This window comes from Engraulis encrasicolus, chromosome 2 (genome assembly GCF_034702125.1).
Source record: "Engraulis encrasicolus isolate BLACKSEA-1 chromosome 2, IST_EnEncr_1.0, whole genome shotgun sequence".
NCBI classification, from domain to species: Eukaryota; Metazoa; Chordata; class Actinopteri; order Clupeiformes; family Engraulidae; genus Engraulis; species Engraulis encrasicolus.
The window spans coordinates 1,407,065-1,415,000 of NC_085858.1; the positions used below are offsets into that span (position 1 = coordinate 1,407,065).

Here is a 7,936-nt window from a genome sequence, read left to right on the forward strand (position 1 = left end):
GCCTGCCCATGTGTGGTAGGTAGGGAAGTGTTTGTTTACAGTAATCAGGGTGTATGAACGTGCACATGACCAAGAGATGGAATTTTCGTGCGTGCGTGCGTGCGTGCGTGCGTGCGTGCGTGCGTGCGTGCGTGCGTGTGTATGTGTGTATGTGTGTATGTGTGTGTGTGTGTGTTTCATGTTTGTTTTTGTTGTCCCACTATTGTCCACTTTTGTTTGGTTGAGTGTCGTGGCTTTGTCCACACTGACACTGAGATTAGCCTTCATAATCGTGCATCTGCGTGTGTGTGTGTGAGTGTGTGTGTGTCGGTATGTGCAAAGGAATGTGTGTGTCAAAGTGGTGTTTGTGTTTGTGTTTCTGTTTGTAATGCATTCTTTAATAGCCAGACAGAGGCATGCATGCCTCTGACTTGGAGAAAGGAGAGATCAACAGAAATGGAGAGAGAGAGAGAGAGAGAGAGAGAGAGAGAGAGAGAGAGAGAGAGAGAGAGAGAGAGAGAGAGAGAGAGAGAGAGAGAGAGAGAGAGAGAGAGAGAGGGAGAAGGAGGAATTGAATTGAATTGAATTGAGAGGGAGGGATATATAAACAGATGAAAGAGAGAATGGCAAAGGGAGAAGGAGGTCAATGGAGAGGAACAGAGTGATAGCATGAGAGTGATAATGGCAGTCAGGGATAAGGATAGGAGGGGGAGAAGAAATGGAGAGAGAGAGAGAGAGAGAGAGAGAGAGAGAGAGAGAGAGAGAGAGAGAGAGAGAGAGAGAGAGAGAGAGAGAGAGAGAGAGAGAGAGAGAGAGAGAGATCCAGAGCGGCAAATATTAAGCAGTAATAAAAGAGAGATAAGGACAGGGAGGGAGAGAACTAGAGAGTGGAGTGGAGCATGGAGCAACAACAACAGAGAGAAGAAGAAGGAGAGATAGAGCACAGAGAGAGGAAAATATATGAAAAGAGTGAAAGTAACAAAGTGAAAAAAGGGACAGAGAGGCAGAGAGAGAGAGAGAGAGAGAGAGAGAGAGAGAGAGAGAGAGTTGTGTTGTGACCTGCTCCGTGTGCGTGCGTGTGTGCGCCAGTGTGTTCCTGTTCTTTCTTGTACCCTGAAGGCACATTTCTCAGCCCTGCCCCACCCTTGGGAGAACAGAAGGGTTGGGCAAACACACACACACACACACACACACACACACACACACACACACACACACACACACACACACACACACACACACACACACACACACACACACACACACACACACACACCGTGACCGTGCTACAGCTGTTGGGTGGGGAATGGGAGGAGTCGTCCCTCTCAAGTCAGCGCAGGTGAGCACCTCCACACAGGAATGCAGGAGAGAGAGGGGGGTAGAGATAGAGAGAGGAGAGGTAGAGAGAGAGAGAGAGAGAGAGAGAGAGAGAGAGAGAGAGAGAGAGAGAGAGAGAGAGAGAGAGGCGGTGGGACGGGGGGACGAGTAGAGCGATATCTTTGTGTTAAGTTGTAGATGCATGTCTGCAAGCCAGGGAAAGTGTGTTTGTGTATGAGAGTGCAAGTGTGTGTGTGTGTGTGTGTGTGTGTTTGGGTATGCGTGCGTGCGTGTGTGCGTGTGTGCGTGCATTCGTGCGTGTACTGAAGGAAAAGGGTGTTGGCTTCCACCTCACCTGGCTAACAGAAGTTGCCGAGTCCGTCCAAGTGGGAGGGCCCACTGAACACACACACACACACACACACACACACACACACACACACACACACACACACACACACACACACACACACACACACACACACACACACACACACACACACACACACACACACACACACACACACACACACACACACACACACACACAACCTCTCCCTCTCCCTCCCAGTCACTCCCCTCTCCACTTCATGAACTCTGCTCACTCAGAAAGAGGGAGAGAGAAGGAGAGAAGAGAGCACACACTCACACACTCCAAGCACGCTGGGGCAAGTGCAGTAAGAGTGGGCAGAGCAGAGAAGAGCCGTGCAGTGGAGGGCAGTGAACATTTGACACAGCGCTAAAGGAAACTACAGAGAGGATTGTGTCTGTCTCTGTGTGTGTACGAGGATTGCTGCCCCTGGAAACCAGCTTCTCTGTGTGTGTGTGTGTGAAGTTTTTTGTGTGTGCATGTGTGTGAGTGTGAGGGATTTTTGTCCTGCTTTTGAGCTGAGAAGGGGAGAGTGTTTGGCCGGGCGTCTGGTCTGAGAAGTGCAGTTCATTTCCCCCTGCGGAGAGGAGAAGAGAAGAGAGGAGAAGAGAAGAGAGGAGAAGAGAAAAGAAGAGAGGAGTACAGTAGCACTGCAAGAGGACTTCTGATCTGTCCTGATCCCCAGTTGGACGCTGCTCTTATTGTTTCTTATTGTTTTTCCTCTTCGGCGTGTTTTTTTGTGAACTTTGGGACTTGGCTTGGACAACTTCACTGCAAGAGGTAAGTACTGTAACTAAGCCATGCCTGCCTGATCAGCAGAAACACTCACCCACAACCAGCAGTTGTTTCTCTCTCTCTCTCTCCCTCTCTCTCTCTCTCTCTATCTCTCTGTCTTTCTTTCTCCCTCTCTCTTTTTCTCTTTATACCTCTCCCCCTCTGTCTGTTTGTTTTTCTCATACTCTCTGACTCTTCTTTCTTTCTGTCTTTCTTCTCTCTCTCTCTCTCTCTCTCTCTCTCTCTCTCTCTCTCTCTCTCTCTCTCTCTCTCTCTCTCTCTCTCTCTCTCTCTCTCTCTCTCTGCCTTTCCCTTGGCACCTTCACTTTTTAATCTCTTTCACTCAATCCTACTTTCTCCTTCCTTTTCTCTAGACATGTCTGTTTTAACTTTGTTTCTGAAAGCTCAAGGCATGTAATGCTGCAGCTCAGAGTTGTGTTTTATAAGAGGTACATGTATGCAGTGTTTCAGAACAATGTTGCATAAACACTGTCAATTCAACACTCCTCTACACTACAGTGGAGTTGCTTCTACTGTCTTAGTGCTGAATTAACTCTGTGAAACTGTGTGGCTGTAAAAGGGCACATCAGAGCAGGACAGAGCTGTTGGGGTTGTATACAGTAGAGTAGTATACAGCATGCTGTGTCTGGTGGTGCATGGTGTGTAGTGTGTAGTGTATAGTGCCTTACGGTTAAGAAGATGGTCTTTTAGATCTGAAGATTGCCGGTTCGAATCCCACCCTTACCACTCCCCACCACCCTCCATGGCTGAGACCCTTGAGCAAGGCACCTAACTCCACACTGCTCCAGGAACTGTAACCAATACCCTGTACTTAAAATAAGTGAGTTGTTTTGGGGGAAAAGCTACGTGTGATGTAATGTAATGTAATATCACCCTGAAGCACCTATTATCATCTATTGTGTTTGAATTAGACAAGCCCACTCTGTTGCACTCTTAGCACTGTACTTGAATCAGAATAGCCCTGTATTCAACTCTAATAGAGAGTACAATGAATCATAGTACCATTAGACCTAGAGCATATTGTACTCTGCATTTCTTTCAATCTGATTATTTCAGTCAGTTGAACTATACTGTTGCAGACTATACTGTATGTGTGTGAATCATACAAATGCCAGCTTGATACTCATCAGATCTAACATAAGTATTTTGTAGCTAATGTATATGTGAATCAGACAATCTACTGTTGTCTTTAGCAGCAGGTTATTCGTTATTTTGAACTCTGGCTATGCTTTTGAATCCTCCTGTGGCCTACTCTTGAGTGATGTCTGTCTACTCAGTGCTGAAGCCTGTCCTATTCTGAATAGAGGCGTTTGAATCAGACCATCACAGCCTGTTGTACTCGTTTATGTGTTTGGGTCAGAGACCTGTCAGTCTGTTGAACTACGTATGTGCATTTGAATATCTGAAGTCTTGTGTCTGAAGTCTTGTACTATGCCTGTCTGAAGGTTTTTTGTAATCTGACGTGTGTGAATTAGTGTTGTGTGGCCTCTATTGTGCTGTAGCTAACAGTGTTTTCCAGATTAGGGCTTTGTAAAGTCTATTGTACTCTAAATAATTCTATTGCGATCTGGATATTAGTGCTCGGATCAGCGTTCTCTAAAGCAGTGATTCTGAAAACTGTGGGCCGAGGACCACTGCTGGGCCGTGAAGAAATTCCAAGTGGGCCCTGAAATCTTTTTCTGAAAAGCTAAATAATATTTGTAGCTCTGTTGCTGTTGACTATTCATTGAATTGTACTGTTCGTTGGGCCAGAGGTGGGCCTCAAAAAGTTATGAAAAATTGCAGATGGTCCCCAAGTTGAAAAAGGTTGGGAACCCCTGCCCTAAAGACCTCTGTACTCTAACTAGAGGTCACTAGTCTCAAAATTCTGCAGCGCTTGATGTGTGGATTGGGGAATTCTGAAGTCTTGTGGTCTATTTGCTAGAGGTATTTTTAAATATAGCCCAAACATAGCCCATTGTCAGTGGATCAAAAATTGAACCAACCGAAAAAAGACCAGGGACTCTTCCTGCAGTCCCATTACTTTCATGAGGTGTCAGTCCTCTTTTTGATCTCAACTATAGCTCTAGAGCTCTCCTCAAGGGTTCACACCTTGTCACAGGTGTAATTTGTCAGGACTCTTAAGCGAACCGTACCGAATCCACTATAAGAAAGGTCTCATCACAGTTCACTTCTGAGGGATCGGGGTACACTTTGGAGTGTTCATATATGCACAGAAAATGCTGAGTCACAGGTCAGGGTTTGCTTAAATGGTTGAAAGGGACCCACTTGTGAAAATGCCCTTAGCTGTGATAAGAGGGTGTGAAAAGATAATTCTCATATATTTTTTTTGTTTTTCATAGATAATGGACGTTGCCATTATCGGAATAGCAAAGAGTTGTCATTTTTACACAGGGTTTAAAGTCCAGTTATTGATCTGAAACAAAAGGCTATGATCTCTGTGGTGAAATTGTGTGATATGGACACTACCATATTGTTGCAGCACTACATTACATTACATTACACTGACGCTTTATCCAAAGCGACTTATCAGATAAGGTATTACAGGGTATTGCTTACAGTCCCTGGAGCACTATAGGGTTAGGTGCCTTGCACAAGGGCTATGTGAGACAGGGTAGGTGTATTTGTACAGCACATTCCATGCAAAGGAGGAGCCCAATGCACTTTAAAGAAACAATAACAGTAAATAGTGAAATATTAGTAAGAAAGTTAGTTATTTCGTCACCCTAAGGTTTCACCTGGAGGTCTGAAGAACTTCTAGGTCATACTGTAAAATGCAGTAAACGATTAGCCACCTCACAGAGAGTAACACAGACTCTGCTGGAGCTGGGGTTCCCAACCTTTTCCAACTTGGGGTCCACCTCTGACCCAATAAACAATACAACTCAAATACAGAGACTTACACAAATATTGTGTTGATTTTTATAAAATGATTTCGATGCCCATTTGGAATACCTTCAGGCCCCACCAGTGGACCCGGCCCACAGATTGAGAATCACTGCACTAGAGAGGGAGGAATGGGATAACTACTGAGCGATACACAAGCCATATAGTTAGAATCCCAATGAAAACCAGATTATAATGGCTATCTAGGATTGGCCATATTTGAAAGAAATGCTGTAAAACATTGTTTTTTTACTGCTAATTTTGAACTGCGTATTCGAGGCCTGTATGATCAAGGGACGCGGACTCTGTAGCAACCTCATGTGAGTATAGCTACCCGATGTGAGTCGCACGTCGTCTGCCACTGACTGGCAGCAGGTATAGTGAAGGTATGCTGATTAGGTTTGAGCAGTTGCAAAAGCTTACGCGTCAATACAGCGAGATGATTGGATCAATGACAGCGCAGCTTAGCAAGTAATTGGCTCTTGTTGCCAGACAGGTGGGAGATGTGTAAGCACATGCCATATTGGCGTTTCGAATTGCCCGTGCTCATTTCCATGGACGTTCTTAACTGTATCACCTCATCCTTCATAATGACCAACTGCACCCCATCGCACCTGCCCAACAGGGGCGGAAAACGGGGTCAGTGGTCCCGGGCCCGGAAGAGAGGGGGCCCGGAATTTTTTATATGGGTGACTCTATAATTCGAGTGACATTACAGAAAAAGCAAAATGTAAATTATCAGTATTTTTTTTGTCTTATTGTGATAATTACTGTGAATCAACATTTGCAATTATCTTGGACAAAACAAGGTTTTTTACATGCTAATATGAAGACTGAATCTGACATTTGGAAAACGGGACGACATGAAAACGTCCAAAAACCATTATTAAATATTCATTCTTGCAGAGGAAAATAATGTTAAGTCTTGACTTTTTGTATTATATGAAATATGAATGTGTGCTGATGTTCAAAACATCATTGGTTGAAGTTAATAGTTAGTGTAATTGACAAATAAAGCCCATGGACTTAAAATGTTACTCGAATTATAGAATCAGTCATATATTGTACTGTGTGTATTGGATAGGGGGCTCCCAGATGTCTTAGTCCTTGAGCCCTTCAAAAGCTGTCAGCGGCCCTGAAGCGCACCGCACCACCCTCCCCACATAACTACTCAGCAGTTACTCACTCAAGAGTCTGTTAGAATGGACATTCATGCTTAATCACCTCACCTGTGCTGGCCTCAAAGACTGAAAAGCCAGAATGGAATTTCATGTTTACTCACTGAGCTTAGTCTACCTGAGCATCAATAGGTGTGAGCTTTCAGCAACCCAGCACTGGTCTCAAACACTGAAAAGCTTGTGGACAAGGCTTTGACAACAACAACAGCCCACCCACCCACAGACCAACCCCATCCCGGCCAATACCATACCATGGGCAGCCATGGTGTAATGCTTAGTGCTGAAGTGTCCCTGAGCAAAGCACCTATTCCCACACTGCTAATGGGTCAAAGTGACTGGTAAATGTCCTATTCTATAAGCCAAACTGAATGTACCCCCTGCAACCCCACCCCAAACTACCATAACATACCGTACTCAACCCTCTACCCTATTCCTAACCCTATATAATCCAACCCATCCCCATCCTATCAAACTCATGAACGGCCATCCGGGTACTTTGCTCTTAAATTTGCGTTACGCCCCTTTATGGGTGAAAACAAACCGAATGTCTCATTGACTTACATGCTACATCCGTTAGCCTAAATGAACACATTCCATGCTTCAGCCACGGCTGTTTGGCTATATTATTTGAACAGCCGGCAACACCACACGTTTTCGGCATGTTGCGCGTGAACAACGCTAGTCTACAGGTCCGTATCTGTCGTTTATTAAACCCCAACATCACCAATTGACTTGCATTGCCTGTTTTCCCCCACAAATGGGCGTAATGCACATGGAAAACGTCACGCCGTTCATGAGTATACCCAACTCTATTTACAGTATTTCTCAATTGGTTTTGTACATTTCTCGAATCTCTCTCGCAATTTTCAAAACACAGTATTCATTCTCAAAACAGCTTTAACAAATGGCAAAACACCATGGACGACCTGCAAAACCAAGTCTCTTCCTCAAAATCCTTAGTTTGTCTTTCAAAACCAAATTTTTGTGTCAATGAACGCGTCAGTGCCAGCAGAATGGTTAGTCATTGTGTCATAGTGTATGGACAAGCTAGTCAAATCGATTTGTCATGTTGTCAATTGACTAGTACACTCTTGAGGATGTTTTCTGAAGCGAAATGTTGTTGAGAATGGATGGGAAATGTTGTAAATTCGACTTTATATTACATAGATCAGGTAAGATTGTACTAGATATACATTTAGAGTATGACATATTTATTGAAAGGTTTTCTCATTGCAAAATCAAAAAAATTGTCAACTCTGATAGAAGTGTCAAAGTGCGCCCTCTACCACCCCTTTTTACTTGTCTTGCAGGCCCATGTGGAAAAAATATAGAACTGTAAAGCAAAATAAATTTGAAACAATACACTGATACTGTATAAAGTGCACTTACTGTCTTGTGAAATTCTAGGGAA

At 44.2% G+C, this 7,936-nt stretch overlaps 1 protein-coding gene across 2 annotated transcripts in view; it reads left to right on the forward strand.

Moving 5' to 3' along the window:
- The first annotated feature begins 1,908 nt into the window (after positions 1-1,908).
- itgb4 (integrin, beta 4) overlaps positions 1,909-7,936 on the forward strand; it is a 59,856-nt gene continuing 53,828 nt past the window's right edge. For both annotated transcript variants that reach the window (XM_063219465.1, XM_063219473.1), the window contains exon 1: positions 1,909-2,446. The gene's annotated coding sequence lies outside the window, so the exon portion shown is untranslated. The remainder of the gene's footprint in view (positions 2,447-7,936) is intronic.